Genomic DNA, 13434 nt, shown 5'->3' on the forward strand with positions numbered 1-13434 from the left:
TTCGTAAGTGGAATCCTCCCAAAGGGGATGCTACAAGTTTTCTCAGACTGACCGTCAGTCTGAGGAAGGAAAGAAGTACTAAAGTTCATTCTAGTGCCCAAATCTACTTGCAAGGTAGTCCAAAATCTGGATGTAAACCTTGAGTCTCGGTCAGATACAATAGAAACAGGAACTCCATGCAGCATCACCATCTCATTAACGTACAATTCTGCTAAACGTTCGAGTGGGTAGTATACTCTGATGGCCAAGAAATGAGCACTATTGGTTAGTCTATCAACTATAACCCAAATTGCATCATGGTTTCCTTGAGTGCGTGGAAGACCAGAAACAAAGTCCATAGTTAATTTCAAAATGAAGTTTCTTAAATGTGTTGACTATTTGAGGAGGGTGTTGCCATTTTAAATTGATACTCTAATATTGTATTTCATCTAAGAAATTTTTCGGAGTGTATAATGGAAACAAAAGGCCGCACTTTCAACCTTTTTTCGCATGGGCCTATTTCCGCTATTAATTTTTTGTTGAATGTCTTTTGGCATAAATTTCTTCTAAACGTTGTAAGTGTGAAATTAGCTTTTGTTTCGTAAGCGGTATCCTCTCAAAGGGGATGCTACACGACAAATTGATACGCTCAAATTACACTTATTAATGGTATAACGCGGACGTTGTCAAATATTGTAACCCAACAAGGTTGGGGTCGAATCGCACAAGGAATATGGTGTGAAAAGGTTACTAAATTCGTAGATGCTAAGTTCTAGGTCTAATATCTTAATTCGATGATTTTGGTATAAGTGGGTTTTTCTATAACTAATTGCTAAACTATTGCTTTGGTGGAAATTTATGGTAAAAGAAACTAAGGTTGTGTCCCCACTAGATAGGGTGTATGATCATGGGTATTGATCTTGATATACTTATAATGGATCATTATATGAATGCACTTAATCTCTATGTGAATCTCTACTATTTCCCAATAAATAAAGATTATGTCTTTCTATGATTTTCCCAAATATAAGAAAGTGACCATGAAGAACGATTAATCATGCCAAGTAAATTCATCTTATTCCTAAGTGAATTTATTAAACAAAGTTTAAATCTTTGAGTTCTTGTTAGTTATTCTTACCAACCCTAATTATTTTCCCAAATAAATCAAGATTTATGGCTTTAATCAATGTTTGCAACTGTTAATTATGAATGAAGAATGAAGAATAACTAAACCCTAATAATCCATTATTTTTATATCAATCACAACCCAATCACAAAACACCCATCATTGGGTTCACAACCCTAGTAAGGGAATTTAGCTACTCATGACAAAGAACAAGAAATAAGAAATTGAATAACTCATAATTGCTTACTTTGGAAGAAAAGATGAATTGATAATACTTGAATTGATGTTTGAATCTTCAAAAACTAGAGAGAGTTTTATGTTCTCTGTCAAGTGAGAAAAATATAATAATTCCTCACTATTAAAACCCTACAATGACTATTTATAAGTTTTGGAAATACAAAAGTTACAGATTTGCACTTTGGTCCCGTCATTACGAAATACGGTCCGTAAATCACTTTACGGACCGTAAAGTGGTTTACGCCCAAGTCATCCTCTCAGTTGTGTGCAACTTCAACCTTCTGAAATACGGACCGTAAAGTGGTTTACGGCCCGTAAACTGCATGGTCGTCTTTCACTTGCAAAAACTCAGACTTTCTGCCAAATTCTCGAATGATTAAATACGTGATGGAATACGGACCATAAACTGAAATACGGTCGGTAAACTGAGCTCGTAAATCACCATCTCCTCAACCTGCCTTTCTGGTTCTGTTATCCTTTAACACGACCATGGAATAAGGTCCGTATTGTAGAATATGGACAGTAAACTGCATTTACGACCTGGTTCTGCACTTCAACTGTTGTCATGTCAAATCTGTTCCTTCACCTGAAAAACACTAAAAAACACGTAAAATCACATAGACTTGCTTAAAAACAAGTAAAACTTATAGCTGAAAAGCATTGATTTGTGGCGTAAAATCACGCCACATCAAGACCCCCAACTTAAAGTATTTGCTTGTCCTCAAGCAAGCCATACAAAACAATGACTTAATCTAACACCTAGATATCCTAGAATAACAATGTCTACATTGGTTTTGACTCTGAACCACCGGCATGCCTATTTTTCTTCAAACGACCACCCCAATTTTCTATTTCAAAGCGATATACACAACTCAGGAAAGCTATGACTAACAATGAAGCTTCAATACATGACATTACGTTATCGAGCATATTATGATGCACACAAACACTACTTTCGGCGGTCACTTTATTTTGCTCAATCCTCATCCTTATGCGCTCACATAGACCAAAGAATGTCCCAACACACATATATACAACAAGAATGGGACGAAGATGAAAGAGAAGAGAAAAACACTCACACTCACAAAGAATTCATATCTACACATGCAAATACCATAGGCTTGCCCTTGTTTTCTATGTTTTCATCCTAGGCTCGTTCGGTTGTGATCACATTAGGACTTGTTCGGCTTGTAATGTAGGCTTAGGGATGGGTAGGATACTTTTTGGGTATTAGTGACTCCCCCTCCTTGACACTACAACATCTCTTTACCTTGATTCGCCTCTTTTCGTTCCAACCCCTTTTTATTCTTTCGCGTTTTCGACCTCGATGTGGTTTTATTCCTATCCAACTAGCAATTCTTTTTGTATTTCAATTTTCTGATTTTTTTTATATATTTTGTTTTATTTTTTTATTTTTTTATATATGCAACTACCACATCGACTCTCTAATAGCAAACTCCACCACTCCCAACATTTGTTCTCAACATCCACTTCACATTTAATTCACCCCCAACTTAGGCGTTTTGTCTCGTCCATCTAGTAGCATCAAGGAGGGAACGGGTTCGAAGATGGATAAATTTCACAACGGGTGAGGTTTCATTCGGCTAGCCAAGAAAAAGGTCAAAAAGGCTAAAAAAGGGAAACTAGTGATATTTTCAGCTTTTGGTAAGGCTTATTTAAGCACAGTGACATTTTCAGCTTTTGGTAAGGCTTATTTAAGCATAGTGACTATTTACGCAAAGAAAGCCTAAGATCATTTCACAACCAAACTAACTTTCGGATTTCAAACAAGACCAACCAGGCAAGTTCTAGATTATACATGCGTAAACAGAATTAAACTAACAACTCACACACACATCAGCATAAGGACAATCATTTTGTTACACTTGTGACCTCCTAAGTAGTCATTCAACACACACAATACCCCAATAGCCACAATGTCATATAAAGAATCAATCATGTCAAACAATAACTGTTCTAAGTATGCATTTTTCAAAATTCTGAGGGGTCAAAAAATTTTAACAAACCACAACACATGCCATCAGTTACAAAATAACACCAAATAAGTCAAAATTATTCTACTCAACCTAAGCAACCTCCTAAACATGCCAGTTTCAACAGAATAAAACCTCCATCAAGAAAAGAACTCTGGCAAAGAAAAGCCGAGGGGGTTCCTAAACACATATTTACACTACCCTACTATCAAATTGTCCCACCCCCAACTAAAGAATCAAGCACTGTCTTAGTGCTTCAATTATAAGAACGAGGGAAACGAAATGGTACCTTTGTGCTGTGAGCATCTCATGATTGCTCCGCCGCATCCGGCGGCTGACTTAAGGACTCTCCTAGTTGGCGCTACGGCTCAACTAATGATTGAAGGATTGCCTGCTGCATTTCCTTCTTTTCTGTCTTCTTCAATCTCCTGTCCAACTCCTCTGGGTCCTCAGACGGCACACAGACCCTTTTTCCCATATCATGACCAAAAGGCTCGGCATCCTCCGCATCCTCCTCAGAGTCCAGTAGATCCAGCACCTTAAATGTAGTAGGAAAAATGACACGTGGTGCTGGAACTGGTGCGGCTACCATCCCTTGCTCCTTGAGTGCTTCAAGCTCCTTTTTTCAGCTTCTCTAACTCACTCCTCAATGAACTAGACTCCCCACCGGGTGTGGTCTGCTCTCGAGTCAACAATTTCGCCTCAAAGCTGTCTAGTCTAGCCTGATACACTTCGTGCTTTTTCTCAAACTCCGCACGGATTTCTGTGGTCGCCTCAGTAACCAGTTTCTGCACTATTCTCACCACTTTCGGCTTAAGTTGTTGCAATATTTTTTCTACCTACCGTTTAGTCCTCATTGCTTTGACTGCAATATGGCTGTAGTTAGCATGGCTGAAACGCAGCAACTCCAGCTCTGGATCAGCAGGCTCAGCTGTCGCAGCGGCAGTGGCAGACCCCGAATGAGGGCCCTGTGTGGCCGGAGGTGGTGGTGGAGGTCTCGCCTCAGAAACACCCAGTGTGGCTGTAGTAGCCTGTGTATCGATAGTATCTGGAATACCTGTCGTGGGAGCCTCAGGCCCAGTAGTAGCAACACCAATCTCGGACCCTACAGGATCAGTCCCATAAGCATGGCTCGGACTCAACTCTAGCTGAGTGTCGTCGTCATCACCGGACTGATCTGCCTCCCGGTCCTTTTTGCTTATCACCTTATTTTTCCTCCAATCCCCTACATGCGCAGCTGTGATGGTACCGTCCCAATCTGGAAGCTAAAATATCCTTGCCCGTCGACACAATTCCGTGATAAGACACAGAAATACCATGTTCTGGTTGGGCTTGTGTGCCCGCACATGCAGCTCCTCGACTATTAGCTCCCCAATATCCATCGGGTACATTGACATCAAAGAGGCAATAGTGACTGCCCGACTGGTGGAAAAGGTATTATCTGCCTGGGTTGGAGTGATCCTGTACCGCAACGTCCATCAAAATTTAGCCTCTGTGGACAAACAACTTTTAGTGATCTTGGCTTTCCCATCAATAGTCCATTTTTGCTCATGTGGCTCAGATGTGATAATCGCCGCAGTCCATTCCCTGACGGATTTCTTGTCCTTCCTGTCTTGTTTGTCTAGGAACAGGCTCAGATCAGTAGGAGCCACAAAATCATCACCAAACAGGACCCTGTTGATGGCTTTGGAGGAAATATCAACCAGTGAGTTTCAGACTGTCACATTCTCCAGCATGGGAATCTGATGCCAAGCACGACTCAGCTTCTTCATCGACGTCAAGACGGCCCCATATGATGCATAGAACTCCCGCACAATATGCGGAGCATACTCTCCCGGTTCATGAGTGAACGCATCTAACTTGTACCCTTTGATGGTATCATCCAGCTGTGGATGAGCTGAAATACCATCGAAAATCAGCCGCCGTTCTTCAAATATTTTCCGCGGCGGCTGTACCCCAACTTCTGTCCCGGCCATCCATTGGTCATACAATTTCTTTGACCCTTTTACAATGAACCGCAGCTTTTCTTCCTCCAGCGGTTTGGTCCTGATGGCCAGTTTTCGACCCTTAGGCGGCGTACCATCATCCGGATCATTATCATCACTAGGCCCCGCTGAGTCACTCTCCGGATCCGTTTGGGTGGCTGCCCCCCTGCTTGATGCTTCCACGTCAGAATCCCCCTCTTCAGACTGGGAGGCTTCCGACACAGACTTGGACGGGGTCATAGGTGAGGGATGTGATTGCGTTGCCGCTGTGTCCTGCGTGGGCCCCCCCTGACCTTTGGTGGCGGTATAACCTCGGCGTACTCGGATCCTGATTGTTCCCCTTCCGAATTGGAAGGTTCATCTATCAACCTCGAATCCGGGCGCGCTTTCTTTCTTTTGCCCGTGCTTTGGGCCCCCGCCTTCTTTGCATTCCTTTTCTGACCCATTCCTGCAAAAGACACAACATATTAGTTACCATGGAACATCCAACCAAAGATAAGATAGTTTGACTGTGCACAAAATATATGTTCTGTCTGTGGTCGTAAACACAAAAGACAGACCGTAAACTGATTTACGGACCATAAAGTACGATCGTAAACTGGGCAATTTTCTTGAGAACATTCTGTCCCTTCATGAAATCTTAAATACGGACCATAAACTGAAATACGGTCCGTAAAGTTAAATCGTAAACTGCTCAGCTCTTTGGATAACATTCTGCTCATTCGTGACATGCTTAAATACGGACCGTAAACTGAAATACGGTCCGTAAAGCATAGTTGTATTTCGTATCATAGACAGATACACATTCTGATTTCAAAATTTCGTTGCACTTCTCGGTTTCACATTGTGTTCGGGGATTAGGTTACTCAAACTTCACCCATTTTCTACCAATTTTTCATAATTCCCACAAGAGTGAAGTTATTGGTGGGCAGACCAAAACTTCAAATATTGAGTTTTAAAGTATGGAATACCCTCCAACCCATTTGGGTTTTATTAACAATTACCCACGAGAATTAAAAGAATTTAACACATCTATCCCCTCACAAGATCATTAACTAAGGTAATCAAGTGCTTAATTTCACAAACCTAGCCTCATCAATTCTTACCTTCAAATTTAAACTCACAGATGTAAAAGAAGAATGGGGAGTGTCAATCATACCTTTCAATAATGAATCAGATCACTATAAGCACAGATTTTTAGAGCACAACTTCAATCACAAACGAATTTAAACCTAGGGCAGAGAGGGATTTCGAATTTTTGGTGAGATGGGTTTGTTGGTGGGTGTGAGTTGTGTATTTATGGTGTTTAGGAAGATGGAAGATGATGGGGATCGTGGGAATGAGGGGGCGTTAGAAGAATGGAAGAGTAGTGGAAGATGATGGGTTTTAGAAGACGGATCGTTTGGAGGGAAGTTTAAAGGGGGGAAAATTTATGGGGTGAGGTGCTCTGCCCGTTGATTTAAATCTCGATTTATTATATATATATATTTTAAATTCTAAATACAGTCCGTAAAGTGATTTACGACTTTAGAGATGTTGATGTGGGCAGTACACTGGATTGTAACAAGACAGATTACGATCCAGTTTACGGACCGTATTGTGAAATACGGTCCGTCCTCCATGGTCGTAAACTGGCATGTTACATTCCAGTGCTTCTGTTTCGAGACATTGTTAAATACGCCCTGGTTTACGAGCCGTATTGTGGAATACGGTCCTTAAACTGCAGGCGTATTTTGCAATGTTACGAGACAGTTTCTTACAACTGAACTTACCTGCTTTTCAGCAATCTTTTCAGCAATATATTCCTGCACCAAAAGAACCATTACCCTATATGTAATAGAAAAACAAACTAAGAAATAAACATTACACTTGGGTTGCCTCCCAAGAAGCGCTTGATTTAGCGTCGCAGCACGACGGTGGTGACCATTCACTCCTTATCTTGGTACACCAGATCATTGTTCGTTCCAAGGTGTTTCAACCTGTAGCGATCAACAATCCTATCCTCCGAAATCATTCCGTGATAGTGCTTCAATCTCTGCCCATTCACCTTAAATGTTCGAGTACCATCTCCGGACTTCAACTCAACCGCTCCATAGGGTGAGGCACCTACCACCTCAAACGGACCAGACCACCTGGATTTAAGCTTACCCGGTAGCAATTTCAGGCGAGAGTTAAACAGCAATACAGAGTCACCTTTGTAGAACTCTCGCTTCAAAATCTTCTTGTCATGGTATTGCTTCATCCTTTCTTTATAAAGTGTTGCACTCTCATATGCCTGATACCGAAATTCATCCATCTCATTTAGTTGAAACAACCGCAACTTGTTTGCTTCCTCCCAATCCATATTCAGTTTCTTCAGCGCCCACATCGCTTTGTGTTCAAGTTCAACCGGCAAGTGACAAGCTTTCCCGAATACAAGCTTGAAGGGTGAAGTCCCAATCGGAGTCTTGAAAGCAGTCCGGTATGCCCATAGAGCATCATCGAGCTTGCGGGCCCAATCAGTTCTATTTGCATTCACTGTTTTAGCTAGAATACTCTTGATCTCCCTATTGGACACTTCACCTGTCCACTTGTCTGAGGGTGATAAGGCGTTGCCACCCTATGTTTTACACCATATTTCTCCATTAGTCCCGCGAAAGATCTATTACAAAAGTGGGATCCATCATCGCTGATTATAGCCCTCGGAGTACCAAAACGAGTAAATATGTTCTTCTTGAGGAAACCCATAACACTCTTGGCCTCATTATTAGGTAAAGCCACCGCTTCTACCTATTTTGACACATAGTCCAAAACAACCAAGATGTATTTCATGCCACCCGAACTCACAAAGGGTCCCATAAAGTCAATTCCCCAAACATCGAACACTTCCACCTCTAACACTTGCCTTCTGCCGATATTCCCTTGCCTCTGACATTGATCGCAGGACCGCACCAATAGATTAGCATCATGAAAAATAGTCAGCCAGTAATAGCTGCACTCAAGTACCTTAGCTGCAGTCCGGTTTCCACTATGATGACCTCCAACAGGAGAGTCAAGCATGCCTTTAGAATTACCATCACTTCGCTTTCCGGAACACAACGCCGAATGATGTTGTCAGCGCATGTTCGGAACAAATAAGGCTCGTCCCAATAATACTGCCGAGCATCCCGCAAGAATTTCTTCTTTTGGTAGGCTTTGATATCTTCTGGAACTATGCCTGTTACCAAATAATTGGCAATATCAGCATACCATGGTGCTACCTCCATTGACACAGCCAACACCCTTTCGTCTGGAAAATCATCATCGATATCAAGCTCATCAGAAGGTCTCCCAGCTTCTTCAAGCCGAGAGAGATGGTCAGCCACCTGGTTCTTAGTGCCCTTTCGGTCCTTTACCTCAAAATCAAACTCTTGCCGCAATAGCACCCATCTGATCAGTCGCGGCTTTGCTTCCTTCTTTGCCATGAGGTATCTCAAGGATGCATGATCAGTATAAACCACAACTTTGGACCCCAACAAGTAGGCCCGAAATTTCTCGAAAGCAAACATAATGGCAAGCAGCTCTTGCTCAGTCACTGTGTAATTCATTTGTGCAGCATTCAGTGTTCTGCTAGCATAATAGATCGGGTGCATAATTTTATTGTGCCTCTGCCCAAGCACAACACCTATTACAAAACCACTAGCATCACACATCAGTTCAAATGGCAGGGACCAGTCAGGAGCAACAATAATAGGAGCAGTAGTGAGATGCTCTTTTAACTCCTCAAACGCCTTCTGGCACTTATCATCAAACACAAATATAGCCTTTTTTTCAAGAAGCTTGCACAATGGATTGGCAATTTTTGGGAAATCTTTGATGAAGCACCTGTAGAACCCAGCATGTCCTAAGAAACTTCGGACACCTTTGACTGAGATAGGTGGAGGAAGTTTTGCAATTACATCAATTTTTGCTTAATCGACCTCAATTCCCTTTTCAGAAATTTTGTGACCGAGGACGACTCCTTCCTTCATCATAAAATGGCACTTCTCCCAGTTTAGCACTAGATTGGTCTCCTCACACCTTTTTAGCACTTGACCCAGATAGCCAAGACAATCTTCAAATGAATCGCCCACCACAGAAAAGTCATCCATGAACACCTCCAAGAAATCCTCTACCATGTCAGAGAAAATTGACATCATGCACCTCTGAAAAGTGGATGGTGCATTACACAAACCAAACGGCATCCGGCTGAATGCAAATGTCCCATAAGGATAAGTAAAAGTGGTCTTCTCCTGATCCTCCAAAGCGATGTTGATCTGATTGTAGCCCGAATAACCATCAAGGAAACAATAGTAGGAACACCCTGCTAACCTATCAAGAATCTGATCAATGAAGGGCATAGGGAAATGGTCCTTGCAAGTGGCTGTATTAAGCTTGCGATAGTCCATGCAAACTCTCCATCCGGTGACAGTTCTGGTCAGGATCAACTCATTCTTTGCATTCGGCACAACAGTGATGCCGCCCTTCTTAGGAACACATTGGACTGGGCTCACCCATTTACTATCAGCAATTGGGTAAACCACGCCCGCATCCAACCATTTGATGATCTCTTTCTTGACAACCTCTTGCATATTTTCGTTCAGTCGCCTCTGATGCTCTACACTGGGTTTGCTACCCTCCTCCAACTGAATTTTGTGCTCACAGATCCCAGATGGAATACCTCGAATGTCTGCTATGGTCCAACCAATAGCACACCTATACTCCCTCAACACCTCCAAAGGCTACAAAATCTGCTCCTCAGTCAATAGGGCTGAAACAATCACCGGTAATGTATTATCTGGACCAAGGAACTCATATCTCATATGTGATGGGAGCTGCTTAAGCTCCAACTTAGGTGGCTCAATGATCGAAGGCTTTGCTGGAGGAGTTGTTCTATTTTCCAAATCAAGATTCATCTTCTTTGGGTGGTATGTATATGAGCCCAACCCAACAAGTGAATTAACTGTCTCCACATGGCCTTCCATGTCTTCAGCATCGAAATTCATAAGAATACCTGCTAAAGCCTCACCCAAACTTTCTTCTTCCATCTTGAACTCCACTGCTTTATCAACAACATCAAATGAATCAATTACCGAAATATTCTCGTAAGCACTTGGTCACTTCTTCATTGCTGACTCGGAACTTGATTTCATTTTTTTCCGAATCCATCAGAGCCCTCCCTGTAGCAAGGAAAGGTCTCCCCAGAATGATAGGAATGTCCCGATCAACAGCACAGTCAAGAATCACAAAATCAGCGGACAACAAAAAATCACCAACCCACATAATTACATCATCAACCACCCCAACAGGTCTTTTGATAGACCTATCAGCCATCTGCAACCTCATCGTAGTCGGCCTTGGCATCCCCAAACCTGATTGCTTATATATAGAAAAGGGCATCAAGTTAATACTCGCCCCATTATCACACAAAGCGCGAGCAAAATCATGGTGCCCAATATAACAAGGAATGGTGAACGCCCCAGGATCTCCCTTTTTCTGAACAGTTGTGGTTGAGATGATGGAACTCACAGTGTGAGTCAAACTCACGGTTTCATGTTGAACTGTTTTCTTCTTGGTCAGCAAATCCTTCAAATATTTCGCAAAACCGGGCATCTCCTTGACAGCTTCCAAGAAGGGAAAATTTAGAGATAACTGCTTCAGCTGATCATAAAACTTCTCAAACTTAGCATATTCCTTCTTCTTTACCAACCTCTGAGGAAAAGGAGGTTTAGATTTGAAAGGCTGCGTCAAAGGGCGGAGAGCCCCTTTTACAGCCTGCTTGCTTGTGTTATCAGCTTCCCTCACCATCTCTGGAATATCAGCAACCTTCTTGTCAGTAGGAATCTCATCAGCAATAATGGGTGCTTCAGACTGCACCTCATTCTCTTCATCTATTGGCTCAAGATCAATCACCTTCAGCAGCCCCCTGTGTTTTTTGACCACTTCTAGTAGTGATGGCAAACACACGGTCTACACCGCCTCCCCCATTCTTGGGATTTGGAATAGTGTCACTCGGAAGTCCTCCCTTTTTAGGGGGGTGCTGCTCTCTGTATATATCCCTCATCTGTGACTCAAGCTTCTGAATAGCCGCTGTATGGGAGCCCACTATTTCTATCAGCCCAGATAAAGTCCTTTCAGACTTAGATTGATTTGCTAGAATCTTCTCAAGCATTGCTTCAACTTTCGAACTACCCTGCTCTGTTGACTGCCCTTTCGGTGGTATATAAGAATTGGAACTCTTGTTCCCAAAATTGTTGTTGTTGTAGTAGCTCCCTTGGTTCGCACCACCATAATTATTGTTGTAGTTTCCAGAGTTGTTGTAAGCACCTTGACCTTGCTGAGGTCTCCACTGATTCTGATTCTGATAGCCACCTTGGTAATTCTGTCTTTGGTAACCCCCTTGAGAGTTATTAACAAAATTAGCATCTTCAACCTGCATAGGTGGCCCCTCATGGAACGAACCATCTTGAGCATGGTACATCCCTTTTGGCAAAACTGCATCTTCCTCACAAACATTTACCTTTTTGATTTGAGATTCATCAAACTTCTTCGTCAGCAAGAAAATATTTGTTGCAAGTTCTGCCAATGTTTGCTGGGTGTCTTGATTCTCCTTCACTATATTCTAGATCATAGCACTACCATACGGTACCACATGCATTGTTTGAGTGCCAAGCCTGATTATGAGTCGTCAGCTTGTTAAGGATGGTGGTCACTCGTCGATAAGTCTTGTTCATGAAACACCCATCAGCTACATTATTAGTAACCGACTGCGTCACTGGATCTAGCCCTCGGTAGAACTTCTCCATTAATATCTGTTCAGGAAAACCATGATTCGGGCTCTTCTGCAAATATTCCTTGAATCTCTCCCAGGCTTCGTATAGTTGTTCCCCCGATCGCTGCTTAAACTCATAAATCTTGTCACGAATTTCAGCCTTCTTGCTAGGGGGGTGCCACTTTGTGAGAAAGGCAGTCACCATCTCTGCCCATGAAGTAATCGAATTGCGGGACAGCTTCTCAAACCATGTTCTTGGCTCTCCAGCTAAGGAATATTTGAATAACCTCAACCGAATGACATCTTGTGGAACATTTTTCTGGATTTGATTAGCATACACATCCACAAAATTCTGCAAATGACGTTGAGGGTCATTCTCGGTAGAGTTCCGAAAGTATCCCTTAAGTTTCAACAGCTGGTATAGAGAGGAGTCAATTTTCACAGTAGCAGCTCCAACTCGAGGCTGAACAATAGCAGATGCATAGTCCTCCTCTGTAACAAGATCAGCGAAAATATTCTCTTCATCAGATTCATTCGCTTGATTGTTCAACCGATTCCCCTAGTTACCAGCACGTTGATTTTGCTGATTTTGATTCATGTTCACCTGGTTTACACAGAGTAGCAAACAAGGTGTGATGGAATAAGCAAAAGACTTCAATCAAAGCAAACACTATTTAGTAATTTCAAAACCGTATTCCCCGGCAATGGCGCCAAAATTTGATACGCTCAAATTACACCTATTAATGGTATCACGCGTACGTTGTCAAATATAGTAACCCAAAAAGGTTGGTGTCAAATCTCACAGGGAATATGGTGTGAAAAGGTTACTAAAGTCGTAGATGCTAAGTTCTAGGTCTAATATCTTAATCCGTTGATTTTGGTAAAAGTGAGTTTTTCTATAACTAATTGCTAAACTGTTGCTTTGGTGGAAATTTATGGTAAAAGAAACTAAGGTTGTGTCCCCGCTAGATAGGGTGTATGATCATGGGTATTGGTCTTGATATACTTATAATGTATCATTATATGAATGCACTTAATCTCTATGTGAATCTCTACTATTTCCCAATAAATAAAGATTATGTCTTTCTATGATTTTCCCAATTATAAGAAAGTGACCATGAAGAACGATTAATCATGCCACGTAAATTCATCTTATTCCTAAGTGAATTTATTAAATAAAGTTTAAAGCATTGAGTTCTTGTTAGTTATTCTTACCAACCCTAATTATTTTCCCAAATAAATCAAGATTTATGGCTTTAATAAATGTTTGCAACCATTAATTATGAATGAAGAATGAAGAATAACTAAACCCTAATAATTCATTATTTGTATATCAATCACAAC

General features: G+C 41.7%; 1 non-coding gene across 1 annotated transcript; it reads left to right on the forward strand.

The window, feature by feature from the left end:
- Positions 1 to 12140: 12140 nt before the first annotated feature.
- Positions 12141 to 12246, forward strand: LOC132618883 (small nucleolar RNA R71). Its single transcript, XR_009574366.1, has one exon. It is a non-coding gene; the product is annotated as a small nucleolar RNA R71 (small nucleolar RNA).
- Positions 12247 to 13434: the final 1188 nt, after the last annotated feature.

Source organism: Lycium barbarum, chromosome 1 (assembly GCF_019175385.1).
Source record: "Lycium barbarum isolate Lr01 chromosome 1, ASM1917538v2, whole genome shotgun sequence".
Classification (NCBI taxonomy): domain Eukaryota; kingdom Viridiplantae; phylum Streptophyta; class Magnoliopsida; order Solanales; family Solanaceae; genus Lycium; species Lycium barbarum.